Source organism: Chrysemys picta, chromosome 6 (assembly GCF_011386835.1).
Source record: "Chrysemys picta bellii isolate R12L10 chromosome 6, ASM1138683v2, whole genome shotgun sequence".
Lineage (NCBI taxonomy): Eukaryota > Metazoa > Chordata > Testudines > Emydidae > Chrysemys > Chrysemys picta.
Window position 1 is genome coordinate 45,856,280 of NC_088796.1, and position 22,666 is coordinate 45,878,945.

General features: G+C 47.7%; 1 long non-coding RNA gene across 2 annotated transcripts; it reads left to right on the forward strand.

Annotated features, from left to right (window-relative positions):
- The first annotated feature begins 154 nt into the window (after nucleotides 1-154).
- On the forward strand, nucleotides 155-20,426 carry LOC101935341 (uncharacterized). 2 transcript variants are annotated; one of them, XR_010588788.1, is made up of 6 exons: nucleotides 155-287; nucleotides 4,395-4,466; nucleotides 10,646-10,782; nucleotides 16,481-16,541; nucleotides 17,727-18,413; nucleotides 19,385-20,426. It is a non-coding gene; the product is annotated as an uncharacterized LOC101935341 (long non-coding RNA). The 2 variants fall into 2 exon arrangements; XR_255357.4 differs by lacking the exon at nucleotides 4,395-4,466 and having other exon boundaries at nucleotides 285-426.
- Nucleotides 20,427-22,666: the final 2,240 nt, after the last annotated feature.

Here is a 22,666-nt window from a genome sequence, read left to right on the forward strand (position 1 = left end):
CTCCGCCCCCTCGAGGGCGGACGTTGGGTTTCGAACGCCGCGGGGGCACGTGACGTGAGTGAGTCACTGGCGGCGTGGAACTGGGTCGGGGCGGCTCAGGCCGGTTACCTGCGGGCCCAGGAGCGAGCGGGGGGAGGGGCTGCTCTGGCGTGGTGCGCAGGGCCCCGCCGAGTCCCCGGAGCTAGGGTGGCGGCGGCTTGTTTTTGCGGCGCTGGAGGTGCATCAGTCCCAGCCGCCGCCACGCGGAGCAGAAGCTGGTGTTTCGACGCGGCTGGCACCGTTGCTAAGTATCACGTCTACACGAGGTGCCCCGCTGTGTGTTGGGTAACGCCAGTTACTAATCCCCCCACCCACCCCGGAAAAGCAGTGTGGTGTAAACAGGTGCTGGCTGCGCACCCAGGCAACACATGCCGCTCCAATAACAGGGTGAGTCACGCCCAGTCAGTGGGCGGGAGTCAGCACCAGGGTAATACCCTTATCCCAGTACAGAAGCCTCAGTGGGGCAAAAGCCGCCAGGACCTCTTGGTGCCACCTGGCAGGGGGCCCTGGGTTACAGAGGTCCCCTTGGTCTGGCATCTACTAGTCCACCAAAGAATGTTATGTGAGGTCTCCCATGAAAGCCTGTCCGCTGATCATAATCATTGTGAGATATATGTACGGGTAATACCTGAGAGGTTATGAAGATATAATACAAATTATATTCTCTTGGTCACTGGTCTCCAAAGTGGGCTGCACAAGAGGATCCTTGGGGGTGCGTGGCAGGAGGAGCCCTTTTTTTTTTTTTTTGGTGCCTTGTCAGTTCAGGGGGGAGTCCGAGCGGCTTTCTTTTTTTTTTTTTTTTGCTTTGGCAAAAATGGTAGAGCCAGTGCAGCAGGGGGTGCGTGCTCAAAATTTTTTTACTGATAGGGGTGCGTGATCAAAAAAGTTTGGAGACCACTGCTCTAGTTCTGTGCGTTAAGGCAAGTCACCAAAAGGTGATCTGCATAACCTCACGCAACAGTGAAAAGATGCATGTCTCACTCTGGGTGGTCATGTGCAAATTAAGTATTGTAGGGTTCACAATCGATGCTCATTCACAATCTGAGCAAAATGCTAATCAATAGATTGCAGCGGTTGCAGGAAAAAATAAAAACAGCAGGGATTAAGACCTTAGGGATTCGGTCAAATTTATAGAAGTCGGTTGTTTAGAAATCGTTCTTATATAGTTGATTTTGAGTGTCCACACATAAAATGCTCTAAGTGCATTAAGTCGGCGGACTGCGTCCACAGTACCGAGGCTAGCATCAACTTCCGGATCATTGCACTATGGGTAGCTATCCCACAGTTTCTGCAGTCTCCGCCGCCCATTGGAATTCTGGGTTGAGATCCCAATGCCTGATGAGGCAAAAACAGTGTTGCGGGGGATTCTGGGTACATGTCGTCGCCCCTCCCCCACCCCCCGTGACAGCAACGGCAGACAATCGTTTCGCGCCTTTTTTCCTGGGTTATCTGTGTAGACGACATATCACGGCAAGCATGGAGCCCGCTCAGCTCAGCTCACCATCACCATATGTCATCTGGGTGCCAGCAAACGTGGTACTGCGTTGCTACACAGCAGCAGCTAATTGCCTTTTGGCAGTAGACGGTGCAGTATGACTGGTAGCCGTCATCGGCTATCTGGGTGCTGGCAGATGTGGGACTGCATTGCTATACAGCAGCAGCTCCTTGCCTTTTGGCAGTAGATGGTGTATCACGACTGGTATCCATCGTTGTCGTACTCCTCAGTGAGTTTGGTCAGAGGCGCCTGGGCAGACATGTTTTGTCTCCTGGACACTCAGTCCTGCCGGCAGTCCTATTGCACCGTCTTGAGGATGACGGCTAGCAGTCGTAATGCAGCATCTTCTGCCAAGCACCCAGAAGATGCCGATGGCTGTCAGTCATGCTGCACCATCTGCTGCCAGCCTAAGATGTAAAAGATAAATGGACCAGATTTGTTCTATGTTCATTTGCTTCCCCCTCCCTCCGTGAAATCAATGGCCTGCTAAACCTAAGGTTTTGAGTTCAATCATTGGGGGGGCCATTCTGTGTGACAGTTGTTTTGTGTTTCTCCCTGATGCACAGCTACCTTTGTTGATTTTAATTCCCTGTAAGCCATGTTGTCAGTCACCCCTCCGTCAGACAATAGTTTCGTGGCTTTTTTGAGCCCAGACGCTATAGCACTGGGATCATGGAGCCCGCTCAGATCACCGCGGCAATTATGAGCACGCAGATTATTCTGGAGTATATACAGAGACAGAACCTGCCAAGGCAAAACCAGGCAAAGAGGCGACTGCAGCGTGGCGACGAGATTGATGAAGAAATTGACATGGACATAGACCTCTCACAAAGTACGGGCCCCAGCAGTGTGCAAATCATGGTGTTAATGGGGCAGGTTCATGCTGTGGAATGCCGATTCTGGGCCTGGGAAACAAGCACAGACTGGTGGGACCACATCATGTTGTAGGTGTGGGATGATTCCCAGTGGCTGCGAAACTTTTGCATGCGTAAGGGCACTTTCATGGAACTTTGTGACTTGCTTTCCCCTGCCCTGAAGCGCCAGAATACCAGGATGAGAGGAGCCCTCACAGTTGAGAAGCGAGTGGCGATAGCCCTGTGGAAGCTTGCAACGCCAAACAGCTACCGGTCAGTCGGGAATCAATTTAGAGTGGGCAAATATACTGTGGGGGCTGCTCTGATCCAAGTAGCCAACGCAATCAAAGAGCTGCTGATATCACGGGTAGTGACTCTGGGTCATAGTGGATGGCTTTGCTGCAATGGGATTCTCTAACTGTGGTGGGGCGATAGACGGAACTCATATCCCTATCTTGTCACCAGAGCACCAAGCCAGCGAGTACATAAACCGACAAGGGTACTTTTCAATGCTGCTGCAAACCCTGGTGGATCACAAGGGACGTTTCACTAACATCAACGTGGGATGGCCGGGAAAGGTACACGATGCTCGCATCTTCAGGAACTCTGGTCTGTTTCAAAAGCTGGAGGAAGGGACTTTCTTCCCGGATCAGAAAATAACCGTTGGGGATGTTGAAATGCCTATAGTTATCCTTGGGAACCCAGCCTACCCCTTAATGCCATGGCTCATGAAGCCGTACACAGGCAACATGAACAGTAGTCAGGACCTGTTCAACTATAGGCTGAGCAAGTGCAGAATGGTGGTAGAATGTGCATTTGGACACTTAAAAGCGCGCTGGCGCAGTTTACTGACTCGGATAGACCTCAGCGAAACCAATATCCCCATTGTTATTGCTGCTTGCTGTGCACTCCACAATATCTGTGAGAGTAAGGGGGAGACATTTATGGCGGGGTGGGAGGTTGAGGCAAATCGCCTGGCCACTGATTACACGCAGCAAGACACCAGGGCAGTTAGAAGAGTACAGCAGGGTGCGGTGCGCATCAGAGAAGCTTTGAAAACCAGTTTTGCGACTGTCCAGGCTACGGTGTGAAACTTCTGTTTGTTTCTCATTGATGAAAGCTCTCCCTCCCCCCGGTTCCCTCTACTTCCCTGTAAGCTAACCACCCTCCCCTCCCCCCTTCGAGCACCACTTGCAGCGGCAATAAAGTCATTGTTACTTCACATTCATGCATTCTTTATTAATTCATCACACAACTAGAGGGATAACTGCCAAGGTAGCCCGGGAGAGGTGGGAGAGGAGGGAAGCGCCGGGTGAGGTGGGGGAGGAGGGAAGGACAAGGACACACTGCACTTTAAAACTTTAACACTTATTGAAGGCCAGCCTTCTGATGCTTGGGCAATCCTCGGGGGTGGAGTGACTGGGTGGCCGGAGGCCCCCCCACTGCGTTCTTGGGTGTCTGGGTGAGGAGGCTGCAGAACTTGGGGAGGAGGGCTGTTGGTTACACAGGGGCTGTAGCAGCAGTCTCTGCTCCTGCTGCATTTCCTGCAGCTCAACCATACGCTGGAGCATATCAGTTTGATGCTCCAGCAGCCGGAGCATCGACTCTTGCCTTCTGTCAGTAATCTGACGCCACCTATCCTCTTCAGCCCGCCACTTGCTCTCTTCAGCCCGCGATTGCGCCCACCACCTCTCCTCTCATTCATATTGTGCTTTTTTGCACTCTGACATTGTCTGCCTCCACGCATTCTGCTGTGCTTTGTCAGCGTGGGAGGACATCTGGAGCTCTGAGAACATATCATCCCGAGTCTGCCGTTTTCTCCTTCTAATCTTCGCTAGCCTCTGTGAAGGAGAAACATTTGCAGCTGGTGGAGGAAAAGGGAGAGGTGGTTAAAAAGACACATTTTAGAGAACAATGGGTACACTCTTATACGTTAAATTTTGCTGTTCACATTACACAGCACATGTGCTTTTGTTACAAGGTCACATTTTTCCTCTTATATTGAGGGCCTGACGGTTTGGTGTGAGAGATCATTCACGCAGTGCCAGGCAACAGAATTCGGCTTGCAGACAGCCATGGTAAGCCACAGTCTTTTGGCTTTTTTAACCTTCATAACACACACAAACCCAACTAACCCCTCTCCCCCCACACCCAATTCTCTGGAATGATCACTTCACCCCTCCCCCCCACCGCATGGCTAACAGCGGGGAATATTTCTGTTCAGCTGAGCAGGAACGGGCACCTCTGAATGTCCCCTTAATAAAATCACCCCATTTCAACCAGGTGACCGTGAATGATATCATTCTCCTGAGGATAACAAAGAGAGATAAGGAATGGATGTTGTCTGCATGCCAGGAAACACCGGGACCATACGCTGCCATGCTTTGTTATGCAATGATTCCAGACTACCTGCTACTGGCCTGGCATGGTAAAGTGTCCTACCATGGTGGACGGGATAAGGCAGCTCTCCCCAGAAAGCTTTTGCAAAGGCTTTGGGAGTACATGAAGGAGAGCTTTCTGGAGATGTCCCTGGAGGATTTCCGCTCCATCCCCATACACGTTAACAGACTTTTCCAGTAGCTGTACTGGCCATGATTGCCAGGGCAAATTAATCGTTAAACACGCTTGCTTTTAAACCATGTGTAATATTTACAAAGGTACACTCACCAGAGGTCCCTTGTGTGCCCTCAGGTTCTGGGAGCACGCCTTGGGTGAGTTCAGGGGTTACTGGTTCCAGGTCCAGGGTGATAAACATATCCTGGCTGTTGGGGAAACCGGTTTCTCCGCTTTCTTGCTGTGAACTATCTTCATTGTCTTCATCATCATCCTTCCTTGTCCCCCAAACCCACTTCCATGTTGCGTGATTCTCCATTGATGGAGTCAAAGCACAGGGTTGGGGTAGTGGTGGCTGCACCCCCTAGCATGGCATGCAGCTCCGCGTAGAAGCGGCATGTCTGCGGCTCTGCCCCTGGCCTTCCGTTTGCCTCTCTGGCTTTGTGGTAGGCTTGCCTTAGCTCCTTAATTTTCACGCGGCACTTCTGTGCGTCTGTTATGGCCTCTGTCCTTCATGCCCTTTGAGACTTTTTCTAATGTTTTGGCATTTCGTTTACTGCAACAGAGTTCAGCTAGCACTGATTCATCTCCCCATATGGCGAGCAGATCCCGGTACCTCCCGTTTGGTCCATGCTGGAGCTCTTTTGCGATCCTGGGACTTTATCATGGTTACCTATGCTGATGAGCTCTGCGTGGTCACCTGTGCTCTCCACACTGGGCAAACAGGAAATGAAATTCAAAAGTTCGTGGGGCTTTTCCTGTCTACCTGGTCAGTGCATCTGAGTTGAGAGTGCTGTCCAGAGCAGTCACAATGAAGCACTGTGGGATAGCTCCCGGAGCCCAATAACGTCGAATTCCATCCACACTACCCCAAATCCGACCCGCAAAGGCCGATTTCAGCGCTAATCCCCTCGTCGGAGGTGGAGTAAAGAATTCGGTTTAAAGGGCCCTTTAAGTAGAAAAAAAGGGCTTCGTCATGTGGACGTGTCCAGACTTAATTCGATTTAACACTGCTAAATTCAACCTAAACTCGTAGTGTAGACCAGGCCATAAACTATATCTGGGGTGCAGATAAACCCCGTTATTCCTTCAATTTGTGAGTACAGGTTGCCAGCAGGCTTGATCTTAGGAGAAAGGATGTCAGCCAAACTGATTGAAAACACTGGGGAAATGACTCGGGGTGAGCTATCTGATTGTAGATGGGGAATGCCTTGCGAGTAAGTTTAGGCTCTCTAGAAAGCATGTTATAATTTTATTTCATATGTAACCATTTGTTTCCAGTATTCTCATTTTTTAATAAACTTATTCTTGTTTTCACTATATAAACATTGTATGTTAAGTAAAGTGGGGATCCTGAGTTGAATCTTACAAACTGGTGTGTGTAGTATTCCTTTGGGAGTAGCAAATTTGATTGTTCTGTGAAGGTTCAAAGGCCTGGGTATTCCAGAGGGATGCTCGGTGGACCTAGGGTTGATGTGTGCCTATTGCTAACTTGTACAAAGAGAGCAGAGTCTGCGGAGACCTAGAAGATATTGCTTGTGTTTCCAGAAGCTGGTGGTTTCATGGAGCTGATCCACAGCAGGCTCAGATAAGACTGACAGGTGCCTCACACCCCTGGAAAACATCACACTCAACAAAATCAGTGACCACTCTTGAAAATTTTGGCCTTGTTGACTTGTTCAAGAGCGTATTAGCAGTTCATACATCCCAGTCCCATGCTTAGGCCGGGTCCACACTAACCCCCCATTTCGAACTAAGGTACGCAAATTCAGCTATTACGTTATTAATGTAGCTGAATTCGAAGTACCTTAGTTCAAACTTACCGTGGGTCCAGACGTGGCAGGCAGGCTCCCCCGTCAATGCCGTGTACTCCTCTTGTCGAGCTGGAGTACCGGCGTCGATGGCGAGCACTTCCGGGATCGATTTATCTCATCTAGACAAGACGCGATAAATCGATCCCAGAAGATCGATTGCTTACCTCCGGGTCTGGCGGTAAGCAAAGTGTAGACCTACCCTAGGTCCATTAGGCAATGCTGCTTTGATTTGGTGCGCTGCTTTAGTATGGTGCTAGATTAAATGCATAATACACAATATAGTATAGCATTGCATTTGAGATTTTACATACACAAAAATCAGAAAATCCCAACCACAGTAGACATTAATTAAAAAAATTACATTAATTACCATGGCTTTTTATAAGAAAAAATTAGTTTGAGTGTATATTCAAATAGCATTTGAATGTGTGAGATCACACTCAAGTAAACAGTGATTTATTTGAGTAATTGTATATTTGGACACTGGAATAAAATACATAGTGCAGTCATTTGAATGTAGTCACCTGGTTCCACAGAAAGCCAACTAATCCCGGGGACAGTAATACTAGTGAGGAAAGGGTCTCTGTGACCCCTCTGTGGTCATATTCACTGAGCCACTTGAGCCATAAGGTGCTCCTGCTTCCACTCATAAAGTGTTACTTTGTGTTTGTCTTGTGCTTGGGTTTTTTTTGTGTGTCTTAGTTATGCTTTAGGGTTGAGAAATGTGTCTTTATCTATGATTGTTAAGCACTGTATGTATTTATGGCACTATATCAATGATTAATTAATTCAGTAACAAATAGATATTTTCCCCGATTGGCTAGCCTCTAATCTAATAGGCACCATCAACTACTTGTTGTAAGTATTTCACTCCTGTAAGTACTAATTCAAGGATAAATATAATGGAGGGCAACAGTGACATAAAACATAGTGCCTAGATATAAACTCAAAGGACTATATAATATTACACAAATGTATGTTAAAAGAACATTATTAAGGTTGCAAACTCAAGCACACAAAATTTAGGAAATCCCAGAATGAAGGTTGCTTATACAACCTTAATTTAGCCCCTTTGTGTGTATGCATTATGATACAGTCTTTAATTATAAGATCAACTATTTTGTCAACCGGTCCCCTGCCTCATTAAGTGGACAGAATGGTCAGTGTTCACTTAATGAGCAGCTATTCAATATTTTGTTTTATCTTCACTATTAAATGTGTGGTCTTAGATCTTATTTATTGCAAACTATTCAAACCCTGCTTTGAAGACAGAATTGTAATTTCTTCATGAGCTTTTCTCTGGTGCTTTTCGCTATAGTATCTGAGTGCTTCACAAATATTAATTCATTTATTTTCCAAAATCCTCTGAGATGGGGGGTCCCCATGTTACAGAGAGGGAACTGATGCACAAAGAGATTAAGGTCAAAAGTACCCACTAATTTTGGATGCCCAATATAAGACACCTAGGACATTATTTTTCAGGGTACTTAGCATTATAAACAAGATCTTGAGATCCAATTTTGTGTTTAGTCTACTTTAGCATCACTTTTTGCTACTAATGGGGGCTGGAAGGGGGGCACATAGAGGCAGTGCACACGCTCCCCATGGCCTTCCATAATGGTCAGTTTTGGCTCAGTATATACACATATAACCTTCCTGAAATGCAAGCTGAGAAGCAACCCTGTTAATAATAACTTTCTGTTAATGGAAACATTCTTCCTGGAAATGATACCATCCAATTAACTATAACGTTAATTGGTCCAGATATTGGCAACCACCGGCGCCAACTTTTTTCTGCACCGGTGGGTGCTTGCGCTCCCAGCTCCGCCCCCACCCCAACTCCACCCCTACCCCAAATTCCCTGCCCTAACTCCACCCTTCCCTGCCCCTATTGGACCTCTCCCCAAATCCCCGTCCCAGCCCCGCCTCCTCCCCCAAGTGCGCTGCGTTCCCCCTCCCTCCCAGGCTTGCCGCGCGAAACAGCTGTTTCACAGTGCAAGCGCTGGAAGGGAGGGGGAAGAAGCAGGATGTGGCGCGCTCAGGGGAGGAGGCAGGGCGGAGGTGAGCTTGGGTGGGTCAGGGAGATGCCGGTAGGTGCAGAGCACCCACCAATTTTTCCCTGTGGGTGCTCCAGGGCTGGAGCACCCATGGAGTTGGCACCTATGTTGGCAAAAGGCATGTTGGCTATTGACTTTTTTTTGTGGAAAGCCTGATCCATGGAGAGGTTTCTAGGGCTGCAGCCAGGGATGAAAGCACCAGGACATGCTGAGCCATGGGCCCAGGGTTGGCTGTGGCAGGGCAGCAATGGGAAGAGGAGCTGCTGTTCAGGTGCCAGGGCTTTCCACATGGGGTGGAGGTGCTGTGGGACTGCACCATACCTCTCAAATGGTAACCAATATACTTATTAATCATTAAAGAATCTGGCTACAGTGTTCACCGGCAGGTCCCACTGCTTCCTTGCTTGCCAGCAGCCCAGAAAACCTGCCTGTGGCCAGGGCTTTCCACAGGGAGATGGGGTGCTGGGACCGGGCTCCCAAGTTTGGCAAGTATATAATAATATACTTATTAATCATTAAAGAATCTGGCGGGGTGTATCCTGCCCTGGCACCAGGAGCCCAGGTTTGGCATATCCCAGCACCCCTGCTTCCTGTGGAATGCCATGGCCACAGGCAGGTTTTCTGGGCTGCTGGCAAGCAAGGAAGCAGTGGGACCTGCCAAACTTGGGAGCCCAGTGCCAGGGAAGGACACAGCCCAGAGAGCTCAGGGAGAGGTACCCTGCAGCACTAGTGCTTTTTGACTTGGCCTCAGCCCTGCAAACCTTCCTGCATCCAGTAGGGTGGCCACTCATACATTCTCGGAATATCAGACATCTATGTACTTTTGGGTACAGCGTGGGCCTGCCCCCACCAGCACAACCTTACCCCCCTGTTATGGGAAAAGGGGAAATCGGAGGGATATAAAAGACCCCTGCTAAAGGTAGTGTTCTGGTTCCCTGAGTTAGGGTCTATCACCTATGGATGCAGCAACAATGACACTTTACTAGAATTAAAGGTGAGCCAATAGAGCAGGGGTGGGCAAACTTTTTGGGCCAAGGGCCACATCTGGGTGGGGAAATTGTATGGAGGGCAGGGGTTTGAGGTGCGGGAGGAACTGTAGGGTGTGGGAGGGGATGCGGTGTGCAGGAAGGGGCTCAGGGCAAGAGATTGGGGCCGAGGAGGGTTGCGAGGTGTATGGGGGGCTCAGAGCAGGGGGTTGGGATGTGCAGGGTGCAGCAGGGGGCTCAGGGCAGGAGGGGTGTAGGAGGGGTGCAGGGTGTACGAGGGGGCTTAGAGCAGGAAGTTGGGGGGCGGAGTGCAGGAGGGCTTCGGGCTCCGGGCTGGCAGTGGTGCGCATCGGGGCCAGGGCAGGCTCCCTGCCTGCCCTGTCCCTGGGCCCACGCCGCTCCAGGAAGCGCTGCGGCCCCTGGGGGAGAGGGGGCAGAGGGCTCCGTGTGTGCTGCTCTTGCTGTGCCTCCAGGTACCTCCCCTCAAGCTCCCATTGGCTGCGATTCTCTGTTCCCGGCCAATGGGAGCTGCGGGGGGTGGTGCCTGGAGGCAAGAGCACCGCCCGGAGCCGTGGTGCCGGCCGCTTATGGAGATGGCGTGGGGCCCGTGGCGCCATGGGGGGCAGTCCTGCGGGCCAGATCCAAAGCCCTGAGGGGCCGGATCCACCCCGCGGGCCGTAGTTTGCCTACCCCTCCAAAAGAGGGTTTATTAACATAACACTGGTAGATAAACAAGGATAAAGCAACAATAATAATTCGGTGGTTTGAGAAACAGTGGGCTTGAAGTCCAGGCCCCACTAATCCCCAGTACAGGCTATGGACTAACAACAAGATTAATACTTTACAGATGATATGACAATCGGAACAAAGAAGGCAGCCGCATCCGTCCAGTCTGCCACAGCTGCTGAGGAGGAGGATCCGGACCTTCAGCTGTGTGATGAATGAAAACAGGAGGAACTCGGATCAGCTGGAATGATCTTTCAGGTAAGTTGGCGCTCACGTAAGCGCTGGTGATGCTGGACTTGTCTCTCGAAGACCGCGCAAACACAGCTGACAAGAGCTACCTCGGGCGGACAGCACTCAGTGACTGGCACGCGGGGTTTATATACCCAGCGGTATCTAGGCAGATTAGCCAGGTCACGTGCTCAGTCTTTTCCCAACACAATTGAAAAGAGCACCAAAACGTTTAACAAGAAGGAACTCCAATATGGTTCCCAAACAACAACATATACAGATTCAAAATGGTGATGACAGAAAATTTTTCAAAATGACAGCAAATAACCATAGAACTTTACACCCCCACTAGCATGACCTCATATACATAATGTGAGTGAGGTCATGCCGCACGGGGGGCACCATCTACAAGAGAGTCCTACCCATCTGTGACTGGGGACTAAGTAGGGAGCCATCTGCGGTCACTCAATTAGGGTGAACTGCAAAAAATGGAGCAGACAATCCCCAAAAAGCTGGTGGATATTCTAATACTTAGATTTACCAAGCCAGTATAAAACCACTTCTTTATTACCTTACTGGTTATTCAGAAGTCCAAACAACAATAGTTCCCTTAAAGTGATCCAGTCTCAGGCCTACATCCAGGTACCTAAGTTAAATATGGTGATTTCTGAAAATCTTGTTTCATCATATAAAGGAAAAGGTTCTACCAATCCTAAAGGATCAGACACATTACTGCCCAGGCTGTTGAATGTTTCAGAGCTTACCAAAATACATGCTATAGCCAATTCTTATTAAATAAATAGAGAGTATGGTTAAAAGATCAATATACATACAGACATGAGTTCAGTTCTTAAAATTCAGATCCATAGCAGAGATGGTGAGCTTTGTAGTTGCAAAGAGTTCTTTTAGAAATAGTTCATAGGTTATAGTTCAGTGTCCAGATATCATATTCAGGGTGTACCAGCATAACTGGGACCTCAGTCTTGTGACTCAAACTTCCTCTGATGAAGCCTAAGCAGATCTGAGATGACAGAATCGGGACCCAAGGATCTTTTGTACAATTTCATGTCTTTTGACAAATTGGAGTTCAAAAGGTAATTAGCATGACTTTGAAGGAGGTCCATCACCATTACTTAGCTATAGAATTAACATAAGGCCATTTACTTGTTCCTCCACCATTCACAGTACATTTCAAAAAGAGATGAATACCGAGATATCCCGTGTTTACAGTTCATTTAAATGCTAGGATGTTCTTTTGACCTCTGAATTATCAGAATACAGCATAGACAGGGACTGTTGATTACATCCTCGACCCTACTCGTACATATGTAAATACACAAAACCACAAACATTATCTCCCTACATGTCTTATGAGGGTTATTTATTTTGCATGATGTTTAACCCTTTCTAGCCATGCGTCACACCCCCAACCTGAGGCTGGTGTGGAAGGGCAAAATTAGAGCTCCTGGATATACCTTAAGGACCTTCCAGCATTGTTATAAGCTGTGTTTACATTGAATTCTTTGTAAGGCCAAATTATTGATGCATGCTTTGGCCGAAGTTAAAAACTTAGTTAATACTTTGTGAAACACTTCAGTGATTCGGTCTATGTGTTAACTTAATATAGCCATTAATAGCTCTCTTCTTCAGAGAGCACTTACTGTGGCATTCAGCCATGAAGGCTGGGAGGTGTACCATTTCCCCTTTTGCACAGCAGTTCAAGCTCGTAGTGGTTTTTCTGCTGTGGAAAGTTTTAGAAATGTGACTATGCATTAGCTGTGAAACCTTAACATTATTAGGCTTTTTAACACAAAGTGTGTTCTTGTTGAACCAAACAGCATAATCATAAGGATTTCTATTATGTTCCACTCTTAACATGTTCAAGGGCTTTTCCAAAAGACCATGCACATTGTACATTTTTACAGTTTTTGGTATCAGCAACAAGTTAGTTACAATCATTAGCAATAACATTAACATCAGATTTATTACAGATAGCAGGTTTGCAGGACTGCAACCCAGGAATGAAGTGCTGGATGTGTCGAGCATCAGCCACAGGCAGGTTTGCAATGCTGCATACGTGCTTATTTCCCTGGCCGCAGCCCTGCAAACCTGTCTTTTGCTTGTTGTCAGCTGCTGTTTAATGACAACTTTGGCTGTCAACTGAGGGGTTGCTAATAAGCAAATCTACTGTATGTTTGTGCTCGTGCTGTGTATTATGGACATTGGAAATAATTTCCACAATACTGAGGGGAATCTCAACCAAGATATGGATATTTTGACCACTTACTTCCACCAATGGAGACTAATTCTCAATGTAACCAAGACAGCAGCAATTTTCCATCTAAAGAATTGTCTTGCTACTCAGTCCATGTAGAAGGATGGTTACTGTCATTCAGGGCCATCCTTAGGCATACGTAGCATACGCGTCTGCATAGGGCACCTGAAAATTTGGGGCACCACTAGGTCTCAGTGTCCACCCTTCCGGCTCTTCCTATCTCTGTTCTGACCCTTCCTGCAGGCTTCTGCAGCTGGCTGCTGCAGCCTGGTGACTCTTACTCCAGAGGGGATCTAGTAACTTAAAAGTGAAAAAGCCTGCCAGCCCTATTAGCACAACGTTGAAACTGTTAAAGAGTCCTTCAACTTTATTCTGACAGAGTGGAACATCAGTAATAAAAGAGTCAAACACACGAAGGCCTTGGCTACACTGGCACTGTACAGTGCTGCAACTTGCTGCGCTCGGGGGGGTGAAAACGCCCCCCCCAGCGCAGTGAGTGCAGCGCTGTAAAGCGCCAGTGTAATCAGCACCTGCAGCGCTGCACGCTCACTTGCAGCGCTGCAAGCTATTCCCCTCGGAGAGGTGGAGTACTTGCTGTACTGCAAGAGAGCTCTCGCAGCACTGGTGGCGCGACTACACTCGCGCTTCATAGCGCTGCCGTGGCAGCGCTGTGAATTCTGAAGTGTAGCTAAGGCCTAAGGAAATTCAGGAGTCCATCACTGCACCTGCCTCCTTGTCACATGATCATAGGTCCTGGTCAAGACTCAATAAGCTACTCCAGGGGTAGGCAACCTATGGCACTGCGTGCCAAAGGCGGCACGCGAGCTGATTTTCAGTGGCACTCACACTGCCCGGGTCCTGGCCACCAGTCTGGGGGGGCTCTGCATTTTAATTTAATTTTAAATGAAGCTTCTTAAACATTTTAAAAACCTTATTTACTTTACATACAACAATAGTTTAGTTCTATATTATAGACTTATAGAAAGAGACTTTCTACAAACATTAAAATGTATTACTGGCACACGAAAACTTAAATTAGAGTGAATAAATGAAGACTCGGCACACCACTTCTGAAAGGTTGCCGACCCCTGATTATTCTCTGGCTTGTCCAGCAACACTGTGCACCAACTTGGCCTGGTTTCCTCCCCACGTTGTGGCTGTGGAGCTGTGCTGCTAATAGCAATTCATATGGTGGAGGGTGATTTGCAATGCCTAGCAGTCCTTGATACAGAGGCTTACCTTTGGTTATGGAACCTGGACATTGAACTCTGATGTCTGTATACTAGAGGAGGAGGAGCATTATGTAGCACTTTGTATGTTTGTAGCACAGCTCTCATTGACTTCAGTTGCAGCTGAGAGCACTCAGCACTGCTGCAAATCAGATCCCAGGGTCTCAAGTCAGGATCCCAGAAAATAAGGAACAAAAATTAGTGACCACCTGTGAAAAGTTTGTTTTAAGTAATTTGTTTAGCATCACACAGGGACTCTGGCAGAGGCAAGGGTAGAATCATTTAACCTCCTTAACCAAGAGACCATCCCCTGCCTCATTTACTATACACCTTCTAACTTCTGCAACAAATGAAGCAAGGGATCTTACTGCTAAGAGTCTTCTTTACTACACAATCTTGATTTATGCCCAGAACAGCTCCATCCTTTGCACTAAATAAGGTGGGGGTCCTGTGGAAAAAATAATTTGTGTTCATGTAATTAAAGACTGTATCATAATGCATATCCAAGGAGGGTCAATGAAGGTTGCATGGGAAGACACCTTCTGGCTCCCACAAGCAGGGCCGGCTCCAGGGTTTTGGCCACCCCAAGCAGCCCCCCCCCCAAAAAAAAGCCGTGATCGCGATCTGCGGTGTCAATTCGGCAGGAGGTCCTTCGCTCCCAGGCGGAGTGAGGGACCATCCGCCGAATTGCGCCGAATACCTGGACGTGCCGCCCCTCTCCAGAGCGGCCGCCCCAAGCACCTGCTTGAGAAGCTGGTGCCTGGAGCCGGCCCTGCCCACAAGTAATATCTGTCCCTAGATCAGTCCTAAATCAGTCCATTTAAAGATGGCTAACCGTTATAGAAAAACTCCATTCTAAGTAGGGTAATGTTAGCTGTTGTTCTATATTTCAGGTTTTAGTTTCTGATCAGCTGCTTCTGTTTAATTTAGTTATTTAACTTTTTCTCCGTAAAATAAGAGTACTATAACAATTGGCGGGCTGACACAAAACTTCATCTGGTATAATATTTGTTAGGAGATATTATCATTTTATACCCTACACAGTTTAGTTCCTGGATCATCATTAAAATTAGTTTAATGGAAAGAGCACCTGATCTTGCTCCCATTGAAATCATTGACGTTTTTTCCTACTGACTTCAGTGGGAGCAGCATAAAGCTTCCATTATTCAGAATTCCATTCATTCAGTGACTCATGATAAAAATATCCTAGCAAGCCTAGACTCAGCCTTGTCTGTTGTTTATCAAGCAGTTAAGCAAGGTATTTGGAGAAAAAGGTTGAGGATTACTAAGTAAACACAAAGAATTAGTACCCTAATCCACTCTTTATTTGTGGAAAATCCATCATGACAATAAGCATAGAACTGGTAATTCAGGCACAATTACAATGAACGAAAGTGACAGAGAAAGAATGAATGGGTGACTTATTAAATGTAGGTTCTTTATTACAGACTAGTGGTTTCCAACCTTTTTGCATTACTGAGGCATATAGGATAAAATCCTTAGTGTGTATGGAAGAGCCACACTGCAGTGTACAAAGTCATTGTGGGGAGCTTTATGTGTGTATTTGTCATTTGCACTACAACACTATTTTTATATATATTTTTAAACGCATATTTTAAAAAGAAGAAAAGATAGGTGACAAGTGAAAACAAACATAGAATTAAGCAGTGGAAAGATGAGCACATCTCCTACCCCTCTCTTTTCTGTTACTGAGTCCTGTGTTATGTCATCATTCAAGAACATTTGTGAGATGAAAATTTTAAAATCTTGGGCTTTAGAAAAAAGAAGAGATGATGAAATTCCCAGAGCTGAATTTGGTCAGGCGTCTCAAATGGAGGATCCATATAATTCAGAGAAAGTCATTTTAACAAATAGCACTCAATCTCATATTTTAATAATGTTTATAGAGTCATTACTGTTTCCCAGCAATACTGAAAAGCGACAACAGGAGAAAGGCTCATGCACATTCAACTAAGCACAAAGTGTACTTTATACGCTGAAAGAGAACTTTTGTCCCATTTGATAGGAGAAATGGAGGAGAAACAGACATTTGCAGTGCCATAGAAAGCCATATTCTAGTCCCCAAAAGCCATCAATTAGGAAGATAATTGTTAGCTTGTGGATCTTTTGAAAATTCCTACTTTGGAAAGCTATGGTAAGTACAGGGATGAGCAACTATGATCATAAAGACTTTGTCAATTCTGGTGGTCTGTGTTTTAAAAAGGTAATCCCTTAACCTAAGAGGATGTGAAGATGAGAGAATGGCCAAGAGTACCTTCCACAAGGTATGTCTTTCGGGTCTACTGATAAAAATGTGATGCTGGACCACAAAAACATTTTGTATATAATTTGCTGTTCTATTTGAATAATCAAATCCATTCCAAACCCAGTTTCCCCCTTCCTGACTCCTAATCTGATACGTCTACTCTCCTCCCATCTTTTTCCCCCTACCCCCTTGGTTCCCAGTCTCCTTGCCCAACCAATCCATTTTCCTGCAGCTCCTCATCTAATCTCAGTCTCCCCTGACTCACTGGCATCTAATTCCACCCCCCTATTCCTTCCCTGACTTCCAGTCCTAGTATCCTCCAGCAAGTTCTAATGTCCTTGCCAAGACAGTCCCAGTTTCTCCTAGTTACCAGTTCTAACTTCCCTTTCCTGTCACCTGCAAAACTCTCCCGCCCTAGTCTCCTCCCCCATAGGGTTACCAGATAGCAACTGTGAAAAAACGAGATGAAGGGTGGGGGGTAATAGGTGCCTATATAAGAAAAAGTCCCCAAAAGCAGGATTGTCCCTTTAAAAACGGGACGGATAGTCACCCTACTCCCCCAAGGCGCCTTGTCTCAGTTTACTCCTCCTGTCCTCCCGCCAGTTTGGCTCTTGTTATCTCTGCATTTGAACCAGACAGCTGCCTGGGTGCCAGCGGTCGGTTCACTGAGAACACATGGGAAACAGTCTCCTTGCACTTAGTTCAGGTGCCCAGACCTGGCATAACCTGCAGTAGCCCAAAGCTCAGCATCAGGGTGCAGCATGCCCTGTGCAGATGAAATCTTCAGGAAGCATAGTTGTGATGTTCTAAAACGCCTCTGTTGAACATGTGCAAACTGATTTGTTTAAAGGCTTACAGTTTGGGCAGATTTTCACAAGGATGGCAAAAGGCACTGCACATCCTTGACACAAAAGCAACGTCACAGCCAAATTTCAACAGAGCTTTTCAAAGAAAAGGTTACCAGAATAGTTAATTAGGCCTGGTTTACACTACACAGTTAGGTCGACATAAGCGGCATTAGATCGATTTTATAATGTATGTGTCTACACTACCAAGTCCCTTCCGCCAACCTAAGTGACCTGTAAAGTCGACCTTCTGTACTCCACCTCCGTGAGAGGCATAGCGCTTGATTTGACATCCACAGGTCAACATGGGATAGTGTAGACGCTCCGTTGTGTAATTCGAATGAATTGGCTTTCAGTAGATGTCCCACCGTGTTCTGCTGTGATCACTCTGGATAGCACTTTCAACTCCACTGCAAGTCAGCCAGGTACATAAGAAACAGCCGCTCTACTGTTAAAGCCCCAGGAATGTTTGAATTTTCACTTCCTGTTTGATCAGCGTGGAGAGCTCGTCAGCATGGAGTACACAAGCGTGGAGAGATCATCAGTAGGGAGACAAGGCCACAAACCTGCTCCAGCATGGAGTACACAGGAGGTACTGGATCTTATTGCTGAATGGGGAGAAGAGTCTGTGCAGGCAGAGCTCTGATCCAGCAGAAGAAACACTGACATCTATGCCAGAATCGCACAGAGCATGGGGGAGAAGGGCTACACCAAGGAGCTTTGGTAAGAGTACCAGAAGACAAGGGAGGCGAACAGTCATTCTGGTTCTGCCCCAGAGACATGCCGCTTTTATGAGATGCTGCATGCGATTCTCAGCGGTGACCCCACCACTAACCCAAAATGCTCCATGGATACCTCCCAGGAGCCCTGGGCAACCTTGAGCAACAAGGAGGAGGACATTGTTGAAGTGGAGGGGGAGGAGAATGCGAGGCAGGCAAGAGGAGGATCCATTCTCCCTGACAGCCAAGAACTGCTTTTAACCCTGGAGCCCATCCCCTCTCAGAACCAGTTGATGGCGGAGCGTGATGCCGGGGGCAGCACCTCTGGTGAGTACACATTTCCAATCAAACTGTAGGGGTTACATGCTATTATTTTTAATGTTTAATCTGAACAAAAAAGTAGGTATAGTGGGTGGCTATGCAGAGGGTGCTCTCCAAAAAAGACTGTTTATGTGCACGGGGATGGCCCTGGAATCCTCCATGGAGATTTCTAGGAAGCGCGCCGCTCCTGGAGGTACTCTGCAGTCCTTTGCAGAAGGTTTCTGGGAAGGGCTGCCTTTTTTCGTCCATCACGATAAGACACTTTCCCACGCCACTTCAGTATTAACTCTTCTGGCATGATTGAGGCTCACAGCAGTGCAGCATAAGGATCAGGTTTGTACCCAGACACTTGCAGCATCTGCTCCCTTGCTGCCTCTGTTACCCTCAGGAGAGTGATGATATCACATGGGGTCATCTAGGGGAAATGGGGGAAGTTTTAAATGTTAGCCCTTAAACCGCAAGCAATTCAACAAATAATCCGCCCCTGTTTGGTGAAATCTGGGTCACACAATCACACTTTCCCAAGCATGCCATGGTTGTGGTTGGAAGAGGTCACCTTGTATTGCAGCCAACATTTTAAAAAAGTAGGGGGGGCTTCCTGTTTGTCTCCCTTTCACCAACCCTGTGCCACTTTTGTAAAAAAAAAAAAAAACTATTTGGGGGGCTTTGCACTGGTGCCTGTCCTCAAGCACCATCCAGGTTGCTATGGGAAAGGGTTTTTTTCTGAAGTTGCAACCAGTGATCCCAAGGATGTCTTCACAGAAGCTACAGCACAAGACCTCTCGCCCATACCTTGTGGCCTTACTCACCATGGGTGGAGCAGCAAACTGACTCTTGCAATAGCCAGCGGTTGGGATTACGTTGTGGCTTGCAGGGAAGTGCATTGAGAGGTGGTTTTTTTATAAAAAGAATTAACTTTGCACCAGAAACAATGTATGCACTGTCAATGCTACCGTTGTGCTTTGTATTCTTTGCAGCTGAAAACTTCTCCGTTGGCACATCCTCCACACTGGGACAGAGACTTTCCCAGATTAGAAGGCAGAAAAAGAAGACTTGGGAGGACATGTTCAATGAGTTAAAGTGTGCCTCTGAGAGTGACAAGATGGAGCTCAGCGCATGGGGGATTACACTGTCCAACAACTTGCATAAGGACAGGGAGAACAGGAGAACGTGCAGGTAACAAGAGCATGCCATGCAGGAAGAGATGCTGCAGATTATGAAGGAGCAATCAGACATGTTGAGGCGTCTGGTTGAGATTCAGGAAAGGCAGCTGGATGCTAGAGTCCCTCTGCAGCCTATGCTGAACCTGCTGCCATTGTCGCCAAGTCCCACATCCTCCTCTCCCAAACATCCTAGGATGGGGGGCAGTGGCGCTGAAACATTTTTAGTAGTGGGGGTGCTGAAAGCCAGCCTCATTACCCCTGTCTGCCTCCCCCCAGAGCTGAGACTTGGAGCAGGGCTGTGTCTCCGGGATGGGGGGACCCAGAGAGGGGTAAGATGGCCAAGGCTGTGGCTACAGCTGGGGGTGGGGGTGGGGCTAGGAGCAGAGCCCCGGGTAGAGGCCAGCAGCTGGGATCCCACGTATGGGGCCAGGTGCAGGGCCCTGGGAGCAGAGGCCTGGGAGCAGGGGATAGGGCCGGGCACGGGGCCAGCGGCTGGGGAGCAGGGTGTGGGGCTGGCCCCCGGGACCTGAACCGAGAAGTGGAGCCCCGGGCAAGGGGCCAATGGACCCACATAAAACTTGGGGGTGCTGCAGCACCCCCCGCACACTTACATCCTGCACCTATGATTTGGGGGGGGGGGGGAGTCCGGTATCCCTTGCACTCAACTCCAGGGGATGGTACAAGGACCAGAAAGCACCCAGTCCCACACCTTTGATTGTTATTGCAGTGCAATTGTAAGCAAGCTGTCCTTGTTCCTCCCTCCCGCCCCCCAACCCCCCCCTCCCCCGCCAGTGTTATCAGCCCTTTTGCCCCAGGTTATCATTTCTTTGCTGTCTCTGTGTGTTTGTGAGCATAATAAAACTTAACGGATTGAGGAGAAAAGGCTCTTTATTCATTCAGCACACTGTGGTCAGTGGGGGTGGAGGGTGGAGTTTACAGGGGAGAAAATGCAATGAAGGGGACAGCTTGGTAAGGAACAACACAGATAAGTGTCACATTACTGTGGGTTGTTGCTGAAACTGGCTTTCAAAGCTTCACGGAGACGCAGAGCCCTTCAATGTGCTCTTCTTATTGCCCTGTGTCTGGCTGCTCAAAATTGGCTGCCAGGCGATCTGCCTCAATTCTCCACCCTGCTTGCAGCTTTCTGAACAGACTGGAGTTCCTACAGAGATGCACGTCATGCACTTTTCCCGACCGTCCCATGTTGCTGTCGGTGAAACGGCCCCTGTGATCCACCAGTGCTTGCAACACCATCGAGAAGTACCTCTTTCAGTTTATGTATTCTTTGGCAAGGTGGTCTGGTGCCAAAATAGGGATATGCGTTCCGTCTATAGCCCCACCGCAGTTAGGGAACCCCGTCGCGGCAAAACCATTCACTATGTCCTCCTGCACATTGCCCAGAGTCACTATCCTTAACAGAAGTCTGTTAATGACCCTGCAAATTTGGATCACAACAGATCCCACAGTAGATTTACCCACTCCAAATTGATTCCCCACTGACCGGTAGCAGTCTGGCGTTACAAGCTTCCACAGAGCTATCGCCACTCGCTTCTCCACTGTCAGAGCAGCTCTCATTTTAGTATTGCTGTGCTTCAGGGCTGGGGAAAGCTCTTCACACAGTTCCATGAAAGTGGCCTTACACATTCACAAGTTCTGCAGCCACTGCTTGTCATCCCATAGCTGCATAACGATGCGGTCGTACCAGTCAGTGCTTGTTTCCCGGGCTCAGAAGCGGCGCTTCACCATGTCAAGGTGATGTCTGACTGTCGCCAGCAACTGCGAATTGCTCCACTCCATGGCTTCCAGCAGGGCTGTTTGCATGGTATCACATTCTTCCGTGTGGTGGCTCCTGTTTCAGCTGAGTAAATACTGCAGGATTAGGTGTTTGTAATGCTCACAACAACAGTATACAGCTGAACGGGGGTTCCATGCTTACCGTGCTATGGCGTCTGCGCAGGTAACCTAAGCTTAGCAAAAAAGGAGTGAAAAAGGCTTGGTTTCTTCGCCATTAATTTCAGGGAGGGAGGTAAGTGCATCATGGGAGGCTAATGCCATGTTCCCATAAACACACACGCAAATATTTTGGTCCCATAAGGCATTGCAAGCCCAACCCATAATTCCACTTGGCAACATGCACTGTGGGATATCTACCCACAGTGCAGAGCTCCGTGCATCGATGCAAGCCCTGCTAGTGAGGATGCACTCCGCCGGCACAATGAGCATAGTGGGGACACACAAGACCGACTTGCTTAAATCAGAGGCTTGATGTTGCCTTATATAATAGCAACTTAACTTTGTAGTGTATACATGCCCCTAGACTGAATTAACATGATCTAACATCTCACCTTTAAATCCTAGTCAAGACAGGCCATAGAGTTAATAAAGATTTGTTCATCATGATAGATGAATTCATTTAATTTGAACAGGAGCAAAAAAACCCAAACCCCTGCCTTTCAGTAACCATCAAAACAGAGTATTTCTCTTACAAAATAATCATTGCAAGGAGTATTGGGTTAGCTGAATTGGAAACATAAAGAACTGAACCCCCAGAGTAGTGTTCAGATAACCACATTCCTACTTGGTTCATTATTGAAGAATTAGTCTGTTGTCTCTCATTTTCACTGGTTGAGTTTGATACCTTTAATAGATTTAAAAATTATTTAATTTATTAAAGTTAATGTTTAAAATCAAATTTACACAAGTTAAGATGGAAGGTACTGTACAGCTGGGGTCAGGCTTGGGTTATGAGGGATTACAAGTGTTGGTTTCAAGGTTCATGAGATATATACATACTACAAAACCAGCATAGACCCAGATTGGGGTGCGGGAGTTTTTAAAACATCAGTGGATAAGTGATCTCGGGTATGCCACCCATAGAATGTATGTAGAGTCCAAGTCAGTATTGGTGTAGCGAATAGATACATGGGTGGGGTGCGTCCCTTGGTTCGTCAGGGAAGGAAGGAAGTGGGGTATTTCCTTTACCGGCATTCTCAATTACTCGACCTGGTACTGACGGTGTCCTGTGATGTGCCCCATGTATATGTCTCTGGACCACCTGATGGTGTCAGACACCATGAGCTGTCTCCTACAAGTTTC